The following is a 19,904-nucleotide window of genomic DNA, read 5'->3' on the forward strand; positions in this document are numbered from 1 at the left end:
CTATAGATGGCATCATATGGTGAGACATTGTTCATTTTAATACGGCTTTTGAAAAGTGCCTCCACACACACCTTGCAAGGTGGAAAACTACAATAGCGCAAACCGTATTAGCGGTCATATGAGCATTGTTGATAGATGTCAACATATGTATAGAATGCAGATTTGTCTAGACCAGCCCTTCTAAACCTCATTACCCCTGAAATGATTTTCAGGTTCCTGAGGAACCCTTCTAAACCTAAAGCTTATGGTACATTAACATTACAGTATTTCACATTTAGAGCCAAGTAGTTACCAACATAAAATTATTTTCATTACAGCTTGAAGGCAGGCTTTGTTACCAATGGAGATTATGGAAAATTCACTATAAGCAAAGATCTATGCAAGGCCGTTTAATGTGATGGCAGAGCCTCCAATAAAAAGCGGTGGTGTTCCCTCAATGAGGCAAAGTAGGTAGATGTATCAAAACCTGCAGGCATCAATGTCTTGCGACCAGTTCCTTCCACAGAAAGATGTGAAGTGGCAGCATCAGACTCAGTTTTGATTCTCGACTTCACATTCGTCTGTACAAATACGTGTTTTCCTGTGAAATGCCACAAGAGGGCGATGTGTGTATTAAAGGAATGCCAACCATTTCTGAGTATTCAGTGCGTACTTGAGTCAATACCCATAAAGTAAATTTTGGTACCTCACAGAAGCTATAGCCAGCCAAGCACAGGAATCCCCATTGACATTTAACCACATTGCAGCAAAGAACTTCCAAGTTAAATATACTAGTTTCATGACAATCACTCATTAGTTTAGAGCAGGCCTGTGGGCCTAATGCGGCTCGAGTTCCGGTTTAATTTAGCACCAAACCCCCCCTCCCCCGGTGATTGAGGAATGTAGACGGTGGGACTTTGTATTACAAAGGCTGCCAAGTAAACAGGAGAATCTTCTGTATCTAATCTGTTGGCGCTCGTCCTGCCCCCTCCCTGTCCCTTCCAAGGCTGCAGATGGGCATTGATCAGGCTGCATTCACTGCAATGACCCTTATTTTGCTTCACAGTTCTTTAAATTTTTTTCCCCTGAAACTTCCCTCTTAAAGTGAAGGTGCATGTTATACGCCGATAAAATGGTTATATCTAAAGAACACGCCCGAGCTCATCCTTGGTCCCAAGCGGTGCGCGGGGATTCGTTGAGGGCCACCATACATACAGTTGTGCTCAAAAGTTTTCATGCCCTTGTAGAAATTGTGAAGTTTTGGCATTTATATTGAAAATATGACTAATCATGGCAAAAAAAAAAAAAAATATAAAATAAAATAGAACTACACACTTGTCTTAAGGATAGCAATCACATGAAACCATTATCAGTTTTTGGCTCCTTTAAAAATGACAACAGAAAATCGCTCAAATGGTCCTGATCAAAAGTTTACACACCTTGAAATGTTTGGCCTTAGTACAGACACAGAAGGTGGCATGCACAGGTTAAACTGACAACTAAAAATTTTCCACATTTCTGGCTTTTTAAATTCTCAATTAGCGATTTTGTATAGTCATTGAGCTTGTTAGCTCTCACTTGGATGTCCTAAGCAGGCTAGACAATGGGCCACGAGGAGGTAGAAAAGAACAGTCAAAAGACCTGCATAACAAAGTAATGGAACTTTATAAAGATGGAAGAGGATATAAAAAAAAAAAAAAAAAAGTTAGACTTACTGGTAACTGTTTCTAGGAGTCATCCAGGATAGCACTAGAGAGATAAGGCTCCACCTCCGGAGGCAGGAAACACAGACCTTTAAAGGGTGGCACCAGTCCCTTCTCCCTCAGTCTAACCGAGAACTTCCCCGGAACGGCTTCTGAAACAAACACTTGTCCAACATTATAACAGCATATAGGGAGGGAATTCCTGCTGTCCTGCATGACTGCTAGAAACAGAGTTACCGGTAAGTGTAACTCTAGTCTGGGGGGGGGGGGGGGAACTACCGCTTGGAGGATTTCTCCCAAACGCTTGGACTTGCGCTGAGATAAGGTCCAATCTATAATGCTTAATGAAAGTCGAGTAGTTTGACCATGTTGCTGCTTGACAGATTTGTTCTGGTGTTGCTCCAGCTCGCTCTGCCAGGAGGCCGATAGTGCCCGTGTGGAGTGAGCCATGAGGGAAATCCAGTTCCACCAACACATCCAGTTGGTGGAATTCTACTTCCCTTGGATTGGTGGGGGACCCACAGAAGGCAAAATTTCCTGGGTTCTATGGAATTTTGTCACCACTTTGGGTAAAAATCCCAGGTCTGTGCGTAGCACCAGCCGGTCTTCAAAAATCTGCAAAAATGCATTTTATAGAAAGTGAATGAAGCTCACGAATACGTCTAGCTGTGGATATAGCCACTAGAAACACTTTTGAGTGTGATCCATTTTAAGGAGGGCTCTACTTCCTGAGACCATTTTACCCATCCCTATAATACAACTGACAGGTCTCATTTGGGTAAAATTTTAAACAAAACAGGTTTAACTTCTGGCTAACCCCTTAAAGAACCTGCTAACTAGCGGGTCCAATGCCAGGGGTTGCTCTAGAAAATACAGACAGGGCCGCAATTTATACATTTAGAGTACTAATGGCCAGCGCTTTATCCACGCCATCTTGCAAAAATCCTAAGACTGCTGGGATACACAGACACTTTAGTGTCTAACCATGAGCAAAAAACCTTCCAAAACTTAACATAAAATTGCTTGGGTTACCTTAATTGCCGATAATTTCAGGGTCTGTATTTCTGGCAACAGAACTGGGCCCTGGGACAGGAGAGCCTCCCTCAGGCAGCATGAGGGGAGGCTCTTCTGACAGGCCCAACAGCATTGAGAACCATGGTCTTTGGCCAATACGGAAACCACCAGTATTCATTGTGGTCCGTTCCTGAAGAAATTACCTCAATACTAGAGGAATCAGTTTTAATGGGGGAAAGCCGGAGCAAGTGCGAAACGCCCTATTTTGTGCCAAAGCGTCTATCCCTTTGGCCCCCCGCTTCCCTCCAGTGAGAAGTATACTGGAACTTGGGTGTTCGTTCTGCTGGCGAACAGATCCACCTCTGGGAGACCCCACTTCCGCACCATCAGCTTAAAGATTTCCTTGTTCAGGGACCATTCCGATTCGCACACTTGGTGTCAGCTCAGAAAATCCACCAGATGGTTGTCCACCCCTTTCAGATGGACTGCCGAGATCGAACCTATGTTTTTCTTATACCAATACAAGATGGTACTTGTTAGCCTGATTAAGGACAGGCATCTCGTTCCTCCTTGTTTGTTTAGATACAGGACTGCTACCACACTGTCCGAGAGGACCTGCACGTGGCAGTCCTTCAGATCTCTGGCAAATGCTTTCAATGCTTCCCAGATCACCTGCAACTCTCTCCAATTAGCCGATCGGGAGAGTTACCTCCGCCTGCTGAAAAACCTTGGGCCATTTTTTACCCCAAATGGGCCCCCCAGCCCCAAGCACTGGCATCTATTGATGGACAGACACTGGGAGGAGACCAAAGACCTTGTACTAGGTTCTCCTATTTTCTCCACCACCATAGGGACTTTCTGGTCTTTTAAGATAGGTGGATAGTCGAGTCTAGGGATTCTTGTGCTCCGTGCCAGCTGCTCAGGATGTTGGCATGCAGGCACCTGAAGTGGGCCCTCGCCCAAGGAACTGCAAGAATGGTCACCACTAAGACCCAGTCCCGACATGGCTGAGCGGAGGGAAATTTGCAGAAAGATTTGAGTCACCTTCACCCTTCCTGCTTTCTCCTCCGATGAAGATTGTGTCACCGAGGCTACCAGGAAACCCAGATACTGTATGGCCTGTGTCGGTATCAGGTGAGATTTTTCTTTGTTTATTAACCACCCTAGTCTTCAGACAGGACATGGCTACCCTCAGGTCTCCCTGAAGTTTGAATTTTGAGGGGGCGAAGAATAAAAAGGTCGTCCAAGTATGGTATGACCACAATTTCTTTCAGCCTCAGGAGAGCCAATGCTTCTGCCAGGACTTTTGTAAATATCCTGGGGGGGAGGATAAGCCGAATGGCAGGGCCCTGAACTGGAAGTGTCGGGTCTGCCTTCCCCACTGAATCGCCATTCTTAAATATTTGAGAGTCCTCGTGAATGGGGACATGCAGGTAGGCATCCCTCAGATCGAGGGAGGCCATGAAACAAACCTGGTGGAAGGATTGACTACTGTAAAAATTGTTTCCATCTGTAATTTTTTGTAAGCTACCCACTCGTTTAGCAACCTTAAATTCAAAATTAACCGGAATTTGCCTGACAGTTCTCACTATACACATGCGAGTGAAAACCGTGGTTTACTTCCCGTGTTGGCACTGGAACTAGAACCCTCTGGTCTACCAAATCGCCAATTTGCGACAGCAAGGCCGTCACCTTCTGAGGATCTTTGGGAGGTTTGGAAACACACACACACACACACACACACACACACACACACACACACACACACACACACGTAGGCAGAGTGTGCTTGAACTGTATTTGATAACCCTCAATTATCCTCAGGATAAAAGTATTTGGGGCAATTCTTTCCCACTGTCGGGAGGAACTGCCCCAGTCGCCCCCCCTCCCCGGGAACCAAGTCACTGGGACTTGAGGAAAACAGATTGCCTTTGTTTTCCCCTCGTCCACTGATTAGGAGCTGACCCCTTAGTGGTCTTGTCCTTGCGACTGTCCCTGCCTATGGGGACGAAAAAGCGTTTTCCTGGTACCGTTAGTTTTTACAGGGAAGGCCTTCTTGTCTGCAGTGCGAATCATAATCCTTTTCTAGATCCTGCCCAAACAGGAGGTCTCCAAAAGGTGATACCACATAACCTCACCCTTGAAGCTGGGTCCCCTGACCAGGATTTTAGCCATAGTGCCCTGCGAGATAAATTCACAAGAGCAGCTGTCCTTGCTAAAAGCTTGACAGACTGCAGAAGCGTCTGCCATATAACCTGCTGCTTTGTGCAGCATAGGAAGGGAGTCCAAGATTTCCTTCCTAGAGGTCCCGCTTCCTAAATGCCCTTGCAATTGTTCCAGCCAGACCTCCAGGTTGCGAGCCACTATTGTGGCCATTGCAGGCTTTAAATTGGTCATGGTGACTTCTCATGATCTTTTTAACAGCACCTCCATCCTTTTGTCCATGGGTTCCTTGAGGGCACCCATGTCCTCAAAGGCGAGGTCTGTTGATTTTGCGCACTGGGAGAAAGCTGCATCTACCTTAGGTACTTTGTTCCAGACGCAGGTGGGATCCTCACTGAAGGGAAATCTCTTCATACTTTTATGAAAAAATAGGATTTTTGTACTCACCATAAAATCCTTTTCTCTGTAATTCACCGGCCGACAGCTCCTCTAACTAAATGGGTTTGTTAGCCTGCCACTAGGAGAAACTAGGCAAAATTGTAACAATACACAGAATTGTTAGTACCGCCCAGTGGGCAGACCCTGTGCTAACAACCCTCCCTGCTGTCCCAGCAGCTTCAGTACATCAACAAGCAGTATAACCTAGAGAAAAAGGAGGGGTGGGTGCTGTGTTGGTCGGTGAATTACAGAGAAAAGGATTTTATGGAGAGTACAAAAATCCTATTTTCTCCGACAGACACAGCTCCTCTCTAACTAAATGGGACGTCCCCAAGCAGTGCCAGAAGAGGGGTGGGAAAAACCTGCATAAAAAACGTCATCCACCATGGCAAGTGGGAACTAGTGAAACTAAGCCCACAAAAAAAAATTACACACACAAAAACAGCAGTGTGTGGAAAAACACCATATAACTGGGTATCCTCAACAGGAGTGATCCCCAAGACAGCAACATTGTGGAAGTAATGCATTAACAAAACAGTACTGCGTTTTTAATCGAAAAACCAGGAAAAATCTCAATTGCAACTACACGGCCGGCTGCAAAACTTTGCGGTCAAAAACAGGCATCAGCCGATGCACTGACGTCTACCTTGTAGAACTTGGTAAACGTATGGACAGAAGACCAGGTAGCCGCCTTACACACCTGAGCAACAGACGCTTGGTGTCGGAAAGGCCCAAGACGTTCCGATTGCTCTACAGACCCCAGTTCCTCAGCACCTGGCTCTCAATAGCCATGCCGTTAAAGCCAGTGATGGTAAAGCAGGGTGAAAGATTGGACCTTGAGATAGGAGGTCCTCTCGCAGCGGTAGTCGCCAGGGAGAGTGCCACCAGACGCACCAGGTCTGCGTACCAGGGCCACCGAGGCCAATCCGGGGCAACCCAGGATTACTGGAATCCCCTTGGCTTCCACTCTGCGAAGCAGGCATGGTAACAGTTTCAGTGGAGGAAAGGCGTAGATCAGCTGGTACTGATCCCACGGAGCTACCAGCGCGTCTGATCACGGATCTCGTCCTGGACACGAATCTTGGCACCTTCCGATTGAGACGGGAGGCCAATAGATCCACATCTGGTGTGCCCCACTTCAGGCACAGCAGCCTGAATATCTCCGGATGCAATGCCCATTCTCCTGGGTCTAGCATCTTTCGACTCAGTCCACCTGACAATTTTCCACCCCCGGGATGTAAATGGCCGACACATGTCGCTCTGCCCACCGAAGTATGCGAGCGACCTCCCGAGCAGCGGCTGAGCTCTTTGTTCCCCCTTGGTGATTTATGTACGGCACAGCCGTGGCGTTGTCCGACTGTACGCTGATCGGATACCCTTGAAGACTCAACGACCATGTGTGGAGGCACAGCCTGACCGGTCTCAATTCGAGCAGATTGATCGGCAACTTGGATTCTTCCGTCGACCAGAGGCCCTGAGCCGACTGAATCCCCATCACTCCACCCCAGCCGGATAGGCTGTTGTCCGTTGTGATCACCGTCCATTGGAGGGGGAGGGACGACTTTCCTGACTGAATCCCCGGGGATCTCAGCCACCATAGCAGGGAGTCTGACGGACTGGCTCACCTGGATCGAGTGATCCAGGGACAACGGAGATTTGTCTCATTGTGACAAAATCTTTCTGCAAGACCCTGGCGTGGAACTGGGCATATGGCATGGCCTCGAAGGCAGCCACCATGAGTCCCAGTACTCACATGCAAAAGCAAAGAGACAACCGCTTGTGATTCCACAGTTTTATCGCGGCTGAGAGTCTGCACTTTGAAGGGAGAACGACTCTCGCTTCCTTGGAGTCCAGCAGCAAGCCTAGGTACGACACTGGGTGTCGGTACAACCACCGGCTTTAGGTTCAACAGCTACCCAAATTCTTGCAAAGTCTGCATGGTGATCGCAACATCCTCCTCCAACTCTGAGGCGGAAGATGCTCTCAGGAGATAGTCTAGATATCCCACGATCGCGATCTCACATTGTCACAGCAACACCAAAACTGGAGCCAATACCTTGGTAAAGACTCGGGGGGGCTGATGCCAGGCCAAATGGTAGAGCCACAAACTGATAGTGGGCTTCCCCAACTGCAAATCGCAGAAACTTTTGATGCCACAGACATATGGGTATGTGCAGGTACGCATCCTGGATGTCCAAGGACACCAGGGAGCAGGGCTCAACAAAACCCGGGTGCCAGGTCGCATTGGCGACTAGAATTAGCGACCTGGGGCAGCACAGCTGGGGGTCTCCTGTCTCCGTGGACCCCCCCGGCGTGATTGCGTCAGGCCGCGCCGCCGGTAATTGAGCCCCCGGCTTTGAGGCCTTCTGTAAACCTATTCCCTTCTGTGATCATATTCCTTCTGGAATCTGGCGCCCTCTTGTGGTGGCCGTTGGAATTACAACCAGCAATGCTAATGGAGATATCTCCTTCCATTTACTTAGAACACCTACACACACACCTACACACCTACACACACACACACACACACACTTTTTTTATTCTAACACCCTAGAGAGTAAAATGGTGGTCGTTGCAATAATGTCTGTCACACCATATTTGCACAGCAGACTTACAAGCGCACTTTTTTTGGGGAAAAATAATTTAATAAAAAAAAAAAAAAAAAAAAAAATAAGACAACAGTAAAGTCAGCCCAATTTTTTTATATATTGTGAAAGATAATGTTACGCCGAGTAAATTGATACCCAACATGTCATGCTTCAAAATTGCGCCCGCTCATGGAATGGCGACAAACTTTTACCCTTTAAAATCTCCATAGGCGACGTTTAAAAAAAAAAAAAAAATTCTACAGGTTGCACGTTTTGAGTTACAGAGAAGGTCTAGGGCTAGAATTATTGCTCTCACTCTTCCGATTGCAGCGATACCACACATGTGTGGTTTGAACATTGCTTTCATATATGCGTTCGCTTCTGCACGCAAGCTTGGCGGGACAGGGCGCGTTTAAAAAAATTTTTTCTCTTCTTTATTTTAACTTTTATTTTTATTTTTTTCACTGTTCTTTTAAAAAAAAGTGTGTCACTTTTGTTCCTATTACAAGGAATGTAAAAATCCCTTGTAATAGAAAAAAGCATGACAGGTCCTCTTATGAGATCTGGGGTCAGAGAGACCTCACATCTCATATTTACACTAAAATGCAATTTAAAAAACAATTCGTCATTTGAAAAAACAAAACAAATAAAATGTCCCTCTAAGAGCTATGGGCAATGACTTGGAGACAGGTGAGGGCTGGGGGCGCTATCTTCCCCTCACTTGTCTCCATGTCAGGCCAGGGACAGGTCCAGATCGCCGTCACGGACCTGGCTCCTAACTTTTTTAGCTGGCTCCTAGATTCCAAGCAAATTTCTCAACCCGTGCCAGGGAGTCCCCTTGGAGTGCAGCGACTACTGAGCAAACTGATTCCATCCTGAACCTCTGCACTTTTACAAAGTGATTGAGGGCTTTTAAGTCCAAGATTGAACGTACCCCTTCTTGAGAACCAAACAGATTTGAGTAGAATCCCTGGAAGCGTTCCGATTCTGGTACAATCACCCCTCGGCTCAGCAAGTCCCTTACCGCCCCCAACAGGGCCTCCCGACGAACCAGGGTATGCTGGAGGGGGAAGAATCTGTTTGGTAGCCAAGAGAAAACCATCTTGTAGCCAGTGGAAATCAGATTGCAGACCCATTGGTCGGATAATCGGGGAGGACCACAGGGCTGCAAACTCCCAAAGGCGACCCCCCTACCCGAGACATAGGTGGGGCAAACCTTCATGCGCTAGCACTTTGTCGCAGGCTTGCGATGCCAGGGACTCTTGTCCATCCGTGGCTGTCCTGTCAGGCTGGGGACACTTCGCCGAAGCCCCGGTTGGACAAAAAAAGCCGCTTGTGAGCGGAAAAAGAGGGCCCTTGCCTGCGGCGTGGCTCCTTAGACTTCCTGGCTTGCGGGAGTAGGGTACTCTTACCACCGGTGGCATTTTTAATAATGTCATCCAATGAGGCGCCAAAGAGCCGGTCGCCAAGGGAGGGAAGATCCTTCAGGGCTTTCTTAGATGCCAGGTCAGCAGACCAGCATTTTAACCAAATTGGGTGCCGCAGCACCACAGCTGACACTGAAGCCCTGGATAACAAAGGGAGGGTATCCAGGGACGCGTCACAAACGTACTTGAGGCCTTGCACTAGTTGGTCCGCCAATCTCATGCAGACAGGAGAAGCCTTCTGCTCTCCCAATACGCGGTGCAAAAGTTTTGCCCACTCAGTCAGTGTCTGACACAAGTGCAGATGCCAGTACTGGTCGTATGGCAGACCCCACAACCGTAAACAAGGAACGAGCCACTGCCTCGGCCTTCCTGTCCGTGGGATCCTTAAATGCAGGAGTCCCCTCTACTGGGATCGTGGTTACTTTATTTAACCTGGATACTGGGGGGTCCACGACCGGAGCAGCAGACCATTTCTTGAGAAGGCTTTCCTCAAAAGGGGTTAACCCACCGCCATGTTTTTGGGGACCGAAAAGGTCCTTTGCGGCCGACCCCGTTCCCTGTAGATGAACTTGTCAAAATAAGTAAAATATGGGAACACCTTAGGTGAACGTGCTGGCTTGCGGGACCCAAAAGGGACCAATACATCAGCAGAGGGATCTGCTGGCTCCTGGATCTTCAGGGCATCACACAGCTGTGATAAGTGCTCCAACCAGCGCTTTGTCGCGCCCGGACCCCGACGGGGAATCATCCTCACTGTCAGACTGGTCCTGGTCAGCTTCGTCTGATCGGTCAGAGCAGGGGTCACCAGCCGCAGCAGGGCTCGAGTCTGCATCAGAGCTCTCCCCAGAGGACGGGGGGGCCAGGGGCCTTTTTAGCGCACCTTTCCTTCCACGAACCGCCTCTATTTTAGCAACAAATGAGTCAAGGACTGCCGTCAGGGTGTCCATGGGCACAGCGCCATCTGCAGGTGACCCGGTTGCAATAGCCTGGATTTCGGGGGAAGATATCAGTTTCTGAAGCCATGCTGACCCTACCCTGTCTGCCACCTGAAAGGGGACTTAGGACAGTGAAGGTCCCACCCCCTCCTGCTGCTACTGGCTGGGGGGGCTCCTAGCATCCAGACTCACCACCCTAAGGTGTTCCGTGTCAGTTACTAGCCGTGCCTGTAGTCCCCAGGAGGTTACCCAAGTGCAGAGTGAAGAGGCTGTGTCGGCAGCAGTAGAAAATAGCACTGAAGCGATCTGCAGAGCCTGCACCAGCGTTCAGGGAATGGCTGCTCAGCGACCTGTATACACAGCAAACACAGGAAGCAGCGTGTGATAGCACATGGCATGCTGCTACTAGAGAGCTGCGGTGAAAAGCGCTCAGGCTTCAAGAAAATGGCCACCAATGACCTGAATAGGGAAATCCTACAGAAAATGGCTGCTGAAGCTCACAAGGGGAACCTGCTCTTCCCTCATCCAAAATGGCCGCCGGACAGCGCCATGTGGTGAGGGGAACAGTGCTTCCTCAAACACAACACAATATCACCACAGGCACCCTTTTGGGACCCCCCCACACTGGAGCTAGGACCATTGCTAGCCGCACAGACCCCCATACATGTGAGAGACCCAGCGATCCCCTGTACACACACACACACACAGCAGACACATGCAGCCAAGTTCCTAGGTCAGTCTCCTTCACTAGGCAAAATAAAACTGAAGCTGCTGGGGAAGCAGGGAGGGTTGTTAGCACAGGGTTCGCCCCCTGGGCAGTACTGACAATTCTGTGTATTGTGTTACAATTTTTCCTAGTGGCAGGCTAACAAACCCATTCAGTTACAGAGAGGAGCATTGTCGGTTGGTGAATATAAGAGAAAATAGCTTTTTTTTGGTTCCACCCACTCTTTTAATAGAGTCCACCAGTGCGCTGCGAACCAGGAAAACTCTGGCTAAATCCTCCTTCAGGGTTTGATACATCCAGTCATGCAAGGACAGAGACCTGCTCTTTAATTTCAAGTGTCTCAAATAACCCCCCAATGAGACATCAACTTCCTCGAGTGAGCCTGTACCCGTGAGAGCTTTCCCTTAATCGGAATATCTCTGGATGATGCTGCCTCACTTAGGCCATCCAGAGAACCGAATTCCTCTTCCCCTGATTAGTCACCTTCCTCTGGGGTGGAAGCAGGGGGGACCGCGGCTGGTTTTGGGGTCTCAAGGTTCACTAGCATTATCTTGATGGACTGCATCTTTTTATACCCCAGAAATCAGTTCTACAGGCCTCTGTAGCCCCTTTGTAGACCAATTTATCTATGCAGGGTTTACAGAGGGGATTAACCAATCCTTTTTTAAATAATTTGTTCATACACAAGTGACATTTCTCCCCCCCCCCCCCCCCCCGACCTCTCTGGTTCTTTGGGCAGAGCCTAAGAGAAGAAGGAGAGAAGAAAAAGGAGGGGAGACAGACAAGCTAATATCAGCGCAACCTTAGCAAAATAGGATGCCTTCACCAAAGACCTATGTGCACCCCACCAGCCACTAACAGGATTTGCGAGATACGCTAGTCCGGATCCTGTTTAAATAGAGAGGGGGAGGGGACACCTTTCCTGAGGTGCTGCAAAGTGTCTTGTGGCTGGCGATTTTTAAATGAGCCGCCCTGGTTCCGCCATCCACACTCGCCGCGTGACCCAGAACTGGAAGTGGCTCGCTGGAAGTCCCCACCCTCCTACTGCGTTCCACAGGCCACAACTCACTGCCTGTGCCCGCCCTCCCCAGGCTACCAAGGACGCCGGTTCACAACTGTGCTCAGCCTGACCAGGGGACCCCAAATGACGGTCATCCTGATGCCCAAGTACGCAGACCTCCATCCCCTTCTATCGTGGGCTCTCCCAGTTTCAGGGGAAGTAGAGCTCCAATCCAGCCTCCTCCTCCGGTGGAGGAAACACAAAGACTGAGGGAGAAGGGACTGGTGCTGCCCTTTAAAGAGGTCTGATGTGTTTCCTGCCTCCGGAGGTGGAGCCTTCTCTCTAGTGCTGTCCTGGACAGACGACTAGAGAAAAAAGCTGCATGGTTGAGCTGCCAGAAGGAAGCAGGCACCTTGAGGCGATTCAGTTCACGTTGTGCGCTATACAAATACTTAATTTATTCATTCAAGCCTTTACTGCGCCAATTCCACAAAAAAAGCCATGTCAAGGTGTTGGGCATATTGTAACCAGGCTTTGTTGCGGAACTTACACAGTAAAGGCTTCTTACTTGACCATGTAGCTCTTTTGTTCAAGTATCATTGTATTGTACTCCTTAAAAACAACCACACCATCTTTTTCCAGAGCAGCCTGTATTTCGAAGTTACCTGTGGGTTTATCTTTGTATTCCAAACAAATCCTGTGCCTGAAATCTCTCTTGATCTACCCAACCTTGGCTTCGTATCAAGAGATACCCTAAACTTTCCACTTAAGTGATTGAACAGTACTGGCATATTCAAGGCTTTGGATATCTTTTTATATCCTTTTCTATCTTTGTAAAGTTTCTTTACCTTGTTATGCAGGTCTTTTGACTGTCCTGCTCCCCATGGCTTAGTGCATCCATGTAAGAGCTAACAAACTCATTGACTATTTATACACAGACACCAATTGTGATTTAAAAAGCCACAAATGTTGGAAATTAACCTTTAATTGATATTTTAACCTGTGCGTGCCATCTTCTGTGTCTGTACCAAGGGCAAACATTCCAGGGTATGTAAACTTTTGATCAGGTTTCTTTGGGCAATTTCAGTTACGATTTTTTTTTGTTTTTTGTTTTTTTGAATAAAGTTTTATTTAAAAATGTTAGAACAGTACATAAAGTCATCATCAGCAGATACAAGTGTTTTCTTTTTTTTTTTGTGTAAAGTACAGTGTACAAAGCAGACTATAACAACAAGACGAGACTCTCATCTTAAAGGTGTATACAAGAAAAGAAAAAAAAGAAACAAAAGACTTAAAACTTAAACGAGAGCGGACACTAATCCACTCCCTAGTAGGACTAGAAAGACATGAGGAGACTATAACTGGATGGATCTAATGGCCAGGAGGCTCTAAAACTAACCTCATGGAGCTAACCAAATATGGTAAAAACAGAAGAGAGGATGGGAGAGGGGGGGGAGGGGGCTTAGGTCCAATACTCTATTGAAGGGAAACATCCAGTAGTAGAAAAGTTCATGTTCGATGGGGATCTTTGTACACAAAGGAGTGTTTATCAAGGAGCGTACGGTCGTGTGGAGAGAGCTGCGTCATAATAAAAAGGTCCCATCTGTCGTAAAAGCGTTTGGAGGCTTTCTGGTGGTCCAGGTTGGCATTAATTTTGTCCCGAAAAAGGAGTTGTAAGAGATCCCTTTCGACCTGGGAAATGGAGGGCGTGGATGTAGAGGTCCAGTTGGCCAGTATTGCCCTTCTGGCTAATAGGAGACAGATCAAGGACCAGTCCTTCCCCGGTGGGCTGGGAGCGGTTGACCAGGGAAGTAGTGTGTGGTCCCAGTGCCCAAAGATGAGGAGGAGCGGGTTCTTGGGGAGCTTCAACAACGTAATCCGGAAGATATAAGCCAGTACTTGATCCCAAAAAGTAGCAATATAGGTGCAAGTCCAGAATCGGTGTACGAGAGAGAGGGTTTGGGTTGCTGGCACATTGGGCACAGTGGGGGTGAGGTAGAGGCTGAAGAATGGTTGGGAGTTGGAAGAAAAGGAATATGGGCGCGGTGAGTGATTTTCAGCTGGGTTTCCCTCCACGATTCATTAGGGACCAGATTGTACACAGAATTGAGGCCTTGCAGGATTTTGTCTACTATGTCCTCTTCTGGAAAGTCCTTTGCCCAATTCAGCACTGAAGACGAGGCTAGAGAGGGAGTAGTTTTCAAAAGTAAAGGTTTGTATATGTCAGAAATTTGCAGGTGTCATTCTGAATGAGTGTGTCCATGAACGATGTAGCGAATCTGGCGGATTCGTTCTTGCAGGTTTTTTGAAGAAAGCTGACACATTGACCATAATGGAAGTTCGAGGCATCCGGAAGAGAAAATTTTGCGGCTAGAGACCTAAATGATGCCACCCGGCCAGAATCCGGATCACACATGGAGAAAAAAGTAACAAGACCCTTTTGGCGCCATTCATCATAAGGCTGTCGTTCCAAGCCCGGAGTAAAATTTGGGTTCCCTTGTATTGGGAGGAATTTAGAGATGAAAGGAGAGAGACGGAGACTTTTCCTTACCTCCCTCCAGGCAATGGCAGTGTCCCTCAGCAGGAGGTTGTGTTGATGCGGAGGTGATAGAGATTTCCACTTGCAGTGAAGAAGGGCAGTAAGGGAATAGGGATGGACCATTGCCGTTTCCAGATGAAAGTTGGAACATTGGGACTTTTGGGTAATCCAGTCTAGGCTCACCCTCAAAAGACATGCTAAATTATACAGTCTAATGTTCGGAAGACTAATACCGCCTTCGGTCCTGGGAAGATGAAGTTTCGAGAAAGCAATGCGTGGTCTTTTGTTTCGCCAAAGAAATTTTGATATTGCAGAGTTCAAAATTTGAATGTCCTTGTGTCTGATAAGTAAAGGTATCGTTTGGAGAGGGTATAGCAGGCGTGCGAAACTGACCATTTTTACCAAGTGACATCTTCCCAGGAGCGAGAGGGGCAGATCCATCCAGTTTTCAAGTTCCAGAGTGATCTTGGTAAAGAGGGGAGGGTAGTTCAGATGGTAGAGTGAGGAAGGGAGTTTCCCTATTTTGATACCCAGGTAAGTGATATGTGATTTAGCTATCGAGAAGATGGAATTGTGAGACCAGGCCGGAGGTGGGAGGGGACCGAGGGGCAATATCTCGCTCTTGGAATAATTTATGCGTAAACCGGAACATTTTCGGAATAGATCAAATGTGTTCTTTATCGTGGGCATATCTGCGGAAGGATTTGCGGAGAATATGAGGACGTCATCTGCAAAGAGAGACGTCTTCAATTGTTGCTCCCCTATTGAAATGCCATGGATTGGGGCTACTGTTAACAGATACCTAGATAGTGGTTCCAGGGCCAAATTAAAGAGGAGAGGGGATAAGGGGCAGCCTTGTCTCGTGCCCTTATGTAGGCGAAATTCATTTGAGAGCAGGCCAGCTGCAACCAATCTGGCAGCCGGAGAGGTGTACATAGATTTTACGAGATGTAGGAAAGGGCCAGTGAATCCCATTTTGTTCAGAACCAGAGACAGCCATTCAATACTAACATTGTCGAAAGCTTTTTCGGCATCAAGAGTAATAATGGCAAAATCCCCGTTCGGGTTACATCTAGCGTGCTCTAGTGCCATCATCACCTTTCTGATGTTGATCGTCGCCGTTCTGCCTTTCACAAAGCCTGACTGGGCAGGGTGGATCAGAAAAGGGATGATGTCAGCTAGCCTTGTGGCTATTATTTTGGATAAGATCTTGACATCAAGATTTAGAAGCGAGATGGGCCTATAAGAGCCTGGTTCTGTAGGTTCCTTCCCCTTTTTTTCTAGAAGTTTTATTATCGCCTGGTTACCCGTAGGTAGATAGGGGCCCCCTGTCCATATGTGTTGGTATACCCTTTCAAGTGTGGGTGCTATGAGTGAGTTCAGGGATTTGTAAAATTCGCCCGTTAGTCCATCTGGACCAGGGGCTTTTGAGGAGGCTAGAGTCCGGATCGTGTTGGTTATTTCCGCGAGAGATATGGGGGGCATTTAGAGAGTCCAGTTGCGAGGGGGATATTTGAGTCAGAGTCACTGTCTATAAATTCGTGTGCCGTATGCTCGTCGATAGGGTCGGCCGCATACAAAGCCGTATAATAGCGTAGCATGGCTGAATTTATGCCCTTTTGCGACGTCGTTATAGAGCCGTCAGGCTCCCGGATAGCAGGGATAATAGTTGGGCGGTAGGGGCCCTTACATAGTCTGGCTAGCAGTTTACCGGCTTTGTTCCCAAATTTGTGAAGAGTGGCATCAAAGTGAGCTCTCTTAATCGATTCCAGTGTGTCGGCCCAAGTTTCAAAAGATTGTTTGGCTATTCGCCAAGCTTCCCCGTTCTCAGGTGTGTCATGGGTATAAAGTGTACGTTGAGCCTGATGGAGTCTGGAACTGGCCGTAGTGTAGTTAAGGTGTGCATTCTTTTTGAAGGAGGACGCATAAGAGATAATGCGTCCCCGAAGGAAAGCTTTCCCTGCGTCCCATAGCAGATTAGGGTTATCCGCATGGTCCGCATTTGTTTGTGCGTATAAACGCCATTCTTTGGTAATGTAGGTGTGGAAGTCCGCGTTGTGTTGGAGGAAGGCGGGGAATTGCCAAAGTTTGGGATTCGGATGGATGTCTGGAGTCTCTAGAGATATAGAAATAGGAGCATGATCAGAGATAGCAATATCATGTATCTCCGCGTCCGGGATGAAAGGGAGTAGGTCATGCGAGCTAAATATGTAGTCAATCCTGGTGAATATGTTGTGTGGATGGGAGTAAAAGGAGAATTCCCTATCAGTCGGGTGGTGTAGGCGCCATAAGTCAAGGAGACGAAGGGATTCCATTGTGTCCGCAAACAATGTAGCATTGGTCGGTGTCGAGGACGAGTCAAGTCGTCGTTTCGGAGATTTATCAGCTAGTGGGTGTATTACGGAGTTAAAGTCTCCTCCAACGACTTGGGGTAAGGAAGGGTAGCGCAGGAGCCAAGTGGTCAGTGTGTTGAAGAACTGTTTCGTAGGACTGTTTGGGGCGTATATGTTGGATATCACTATTTCTTTTGTCCTAATGCGGATACGAATAGAGAGCAATCTGCCCTGAGTATCCGTATCCGTTGACAGTATGGTACATGGGAGGTGTTTATGGATAAGGATAATGACTCCCGCTTTACGGCCTAGAGCTTCTGAGCCCGCCACCGCCCCCACCCAGAGTTTCTTCATCCGAACAAAGTCGGGTGAAGAAAGGTGTCTCCTGAAGCAAAGCTATATCTGCTTTGAGCCGTTTGAGATGGCGAAGAACCTTCATTCTCTTAGAGGGGGAACGAAGGCCCTTCACATTCCACGAAATTATTTGCAGCATGATGGGATTAGGACGGGGGTATGATGAACAAGTAGTAATATCATTAGGATGTGTGTGATTGAGTGTAGAGAGCAGTAGTTAGCTACACTGGAGCATGTGAGCAAAGCCCTAAGAAGGGGGACGATGAGCAAGCGTGTACTAATAGTAAAATTATTGGGTAGAGGAAAAGGAGAGGAGGGGGAAGGGTAGAACTGTAGCAGTAACCAAAGATAGGATAAAGCAGAAATAAACATGATAGCTAACCAACTTCGCTTTTTTCCGCATGGGGATCACTGTGGAGACCAGTTCCCATAACCAGCCCTGCATCATGTCAGGGGCTTCCGCCCCTCGGAGATGGGGTACAAGGCCACAGTGAGGCATGCGGGAGAGCAGTGTGTGGAAGCAGGTCTGCACAAAGAAACCCAGGGGGAAGAGGGCATGAATGTATACACAAAAAAAAGTATAGATATCACAGGTCAGTGAACATAGGTTGCCATGTTAAGCAAAATACCTCTATAACCATGAACCACTGAGGAAGGGTAAAAATATAAATAAAATAGAACATAACGAAAAAGTTCGACAGTAAAGAGTCAATTCGAGATGTAGGCAGACAGAACAACAAGTCCAATCAAGTAGTAACGGATATTACCTGTGAGGTGTGGACTGTCCAGGAGGGAGAGTCCAAATTCAGAGCACCTTAACCAGGTACGGAGGAAGGCCAAACAGAGCCGTAAAGAAGGAAACACTTGCGTGTGGAAGCAGCGGGGCCAGAGCGTGCCCCTCAGCGTGTGGTCAGGCCATGTTGAGTTGGACCCGAGGCCCTGAAGCGCTTGGGAGAGTCTTTGCGCGGGCTCCTCTGATCCAGGGCCCGGTTAATTGGTGGGGCCTTAGGTGTGGGGCTGAGGAGGGAGCTTGATCGCGACGATTTCAAGTAGGAAGATGCTTCCTCCGGGTCTTGAAAGGACAGTTGTTCACCGGAAGGCGTTTTGATCCGTAGGGTAGCCGGGAATGCCAGTGTGAATTTGAATTGCCGTTGGTGAAGTTCTGCACAGACATGCTGGAAAGCTTTGCGTCTTTTAGAAACGTCTACCGAATAATCAGCGAAGATCAGAATGCGGACTCCTATCTGCAGGGATCTTGTTTGCCGGTATTGTTGCATTATGGCGGCTTTGTCTGAGTAGTTAAGATATTTGGCTATGATCGGGCGCGGCGATTTGCGTTCCGAGTTGAAGGCCCCCACGCGGTGAGCGCGCTCCACGGTACACGGGCCTCCCAGACCCAGAGCTTCAGGGATGCGACGAGCGCATAATTCCATTAGGGCAGATTGATGAAGCGATTCAGGGAAACCTACAAAACGCAGGTTGTTCCTCCTGGACCTGTTCGAGGTCATCGAGTTTTTCCAGAATAAATTTGTTCGTTCTGTCCTGGGCATGTTCCAGGGATTGCGTCTGGTAAAGTTCGTCCTCAATGGTGGATATGCGATGCTCTGCTTCATTCAGTCTGGATGCATGTTCCCCCAGCTGGGCTTGGACTTTCTGCATACCTGAGCTGACAGCCTTCTCCACTGATGCAGCTATCATAGGGGAGAGGAGAGCAGCCACAGCCTGTGCCAGGAGTTCTGTGTGATGATCCTGTGGCAGTGAAGGTAAGTGAGGCTGCTGCATGAAGGGAGACGTTTCAGGGCTAGATGGAGGAGGGGGGGCCTGGATCTGTGGTGGTAAAGTGTCTCATGTTGGATGGATGAGAGGGCCGATCTCCTACCTCCATAGCTGGCGTCATCTCCTCAGGCTGGGCCGCACAGGCCGGATCCAGGTAGGCCGAAGCCGGGGCCTCGATTTGCGGCAGCGGCCGCGTACGATCGCGGCCCGGTTTTTTCAACGAACCGGTCCATCTCGTGGCCGGGGTCGTGGAGGAGGCTGGTAGAGCTTTCGGGGGGCGGAAAACGCCGAGTTTACAGGCCGATGTGGAGGGCGGTTTGCGGGAGCTGTGAGGGGAACAGCTACTCCATGCGGCGCCGGAACCGGAAGTTGTTACGATTTTTAAAAAGGAACCAAAAACCTATGCGATAATAAATTGCTTCATGTGGTCACCATTCTTGAATAAAAGATCTTTGGCATGATTGGTCATTTTTATTATGAATGCCAAAATTTCACAATTTCTGCCAAGGTATGCAAACTTATGAGCACAACTGATATATACACACACACGCTCATCTCTTCACCACCCACAAAGGCAAGACGATTCTTGTTGGGCAGTGTATTAGTGCTCGGACAAACACACTTTGAATTTTATTGTTTCGAATAAATTTCAGGCAAAATGATCGGCCCTCACGCATGATGTATACTTCATCAAATCTGGCTCTCTGAAAAAAAGTTGACACCCCTGGTCTAGAGCAAACGTTAATTTGAGCTCAGACAGTCCATCCGGAAGTTAAAGGGGTTGTAAAGGTAAATGTTTTTTCACCTTAATGCATTCTATGCATTAAGGTGAAAAAACATCTGACACTCCCGGCGCCCCCAGTCCCCCCGTTTTACTTACCTGACCCCTCGAAAATCCCGCGCTCGCCCCCACTGTCCTCTTCGCCGC

The 19,904-nt window shown here is 48.1% G+C and overlaps 1 protein-coding gene across 2 annotated transcripts in view; it reads right to left on the reverse strand.

Moving 5' to 3' along the window:
• Positions 1 to 19,904, reverse strand: part of KRTCAP3 (keratinocyte associated protein 3) — a 36,684-nt gene that overhangs the window by 6,029 nt on the left and 10,751 nt on the right. The window lies entirely within an intron of this gene.

The sequence above is a fragment of the Lithobates pipiens genome, unplaced genomic scaffold (assembly GCF_037356315.1).
Source record: "Lithobates pipiens isolate NorthernLeopardFrog02 unplaced genomic scaffold, aLitPip1_a1.2 Scaffold_18, whole genome shotgun sequence".
NCBI classification, from domain to species: Eukaryota; Metazoa; Chordata; class Amphibia; order Anura; family Ranidae; genus Lithobates; species Lithobates pipiens.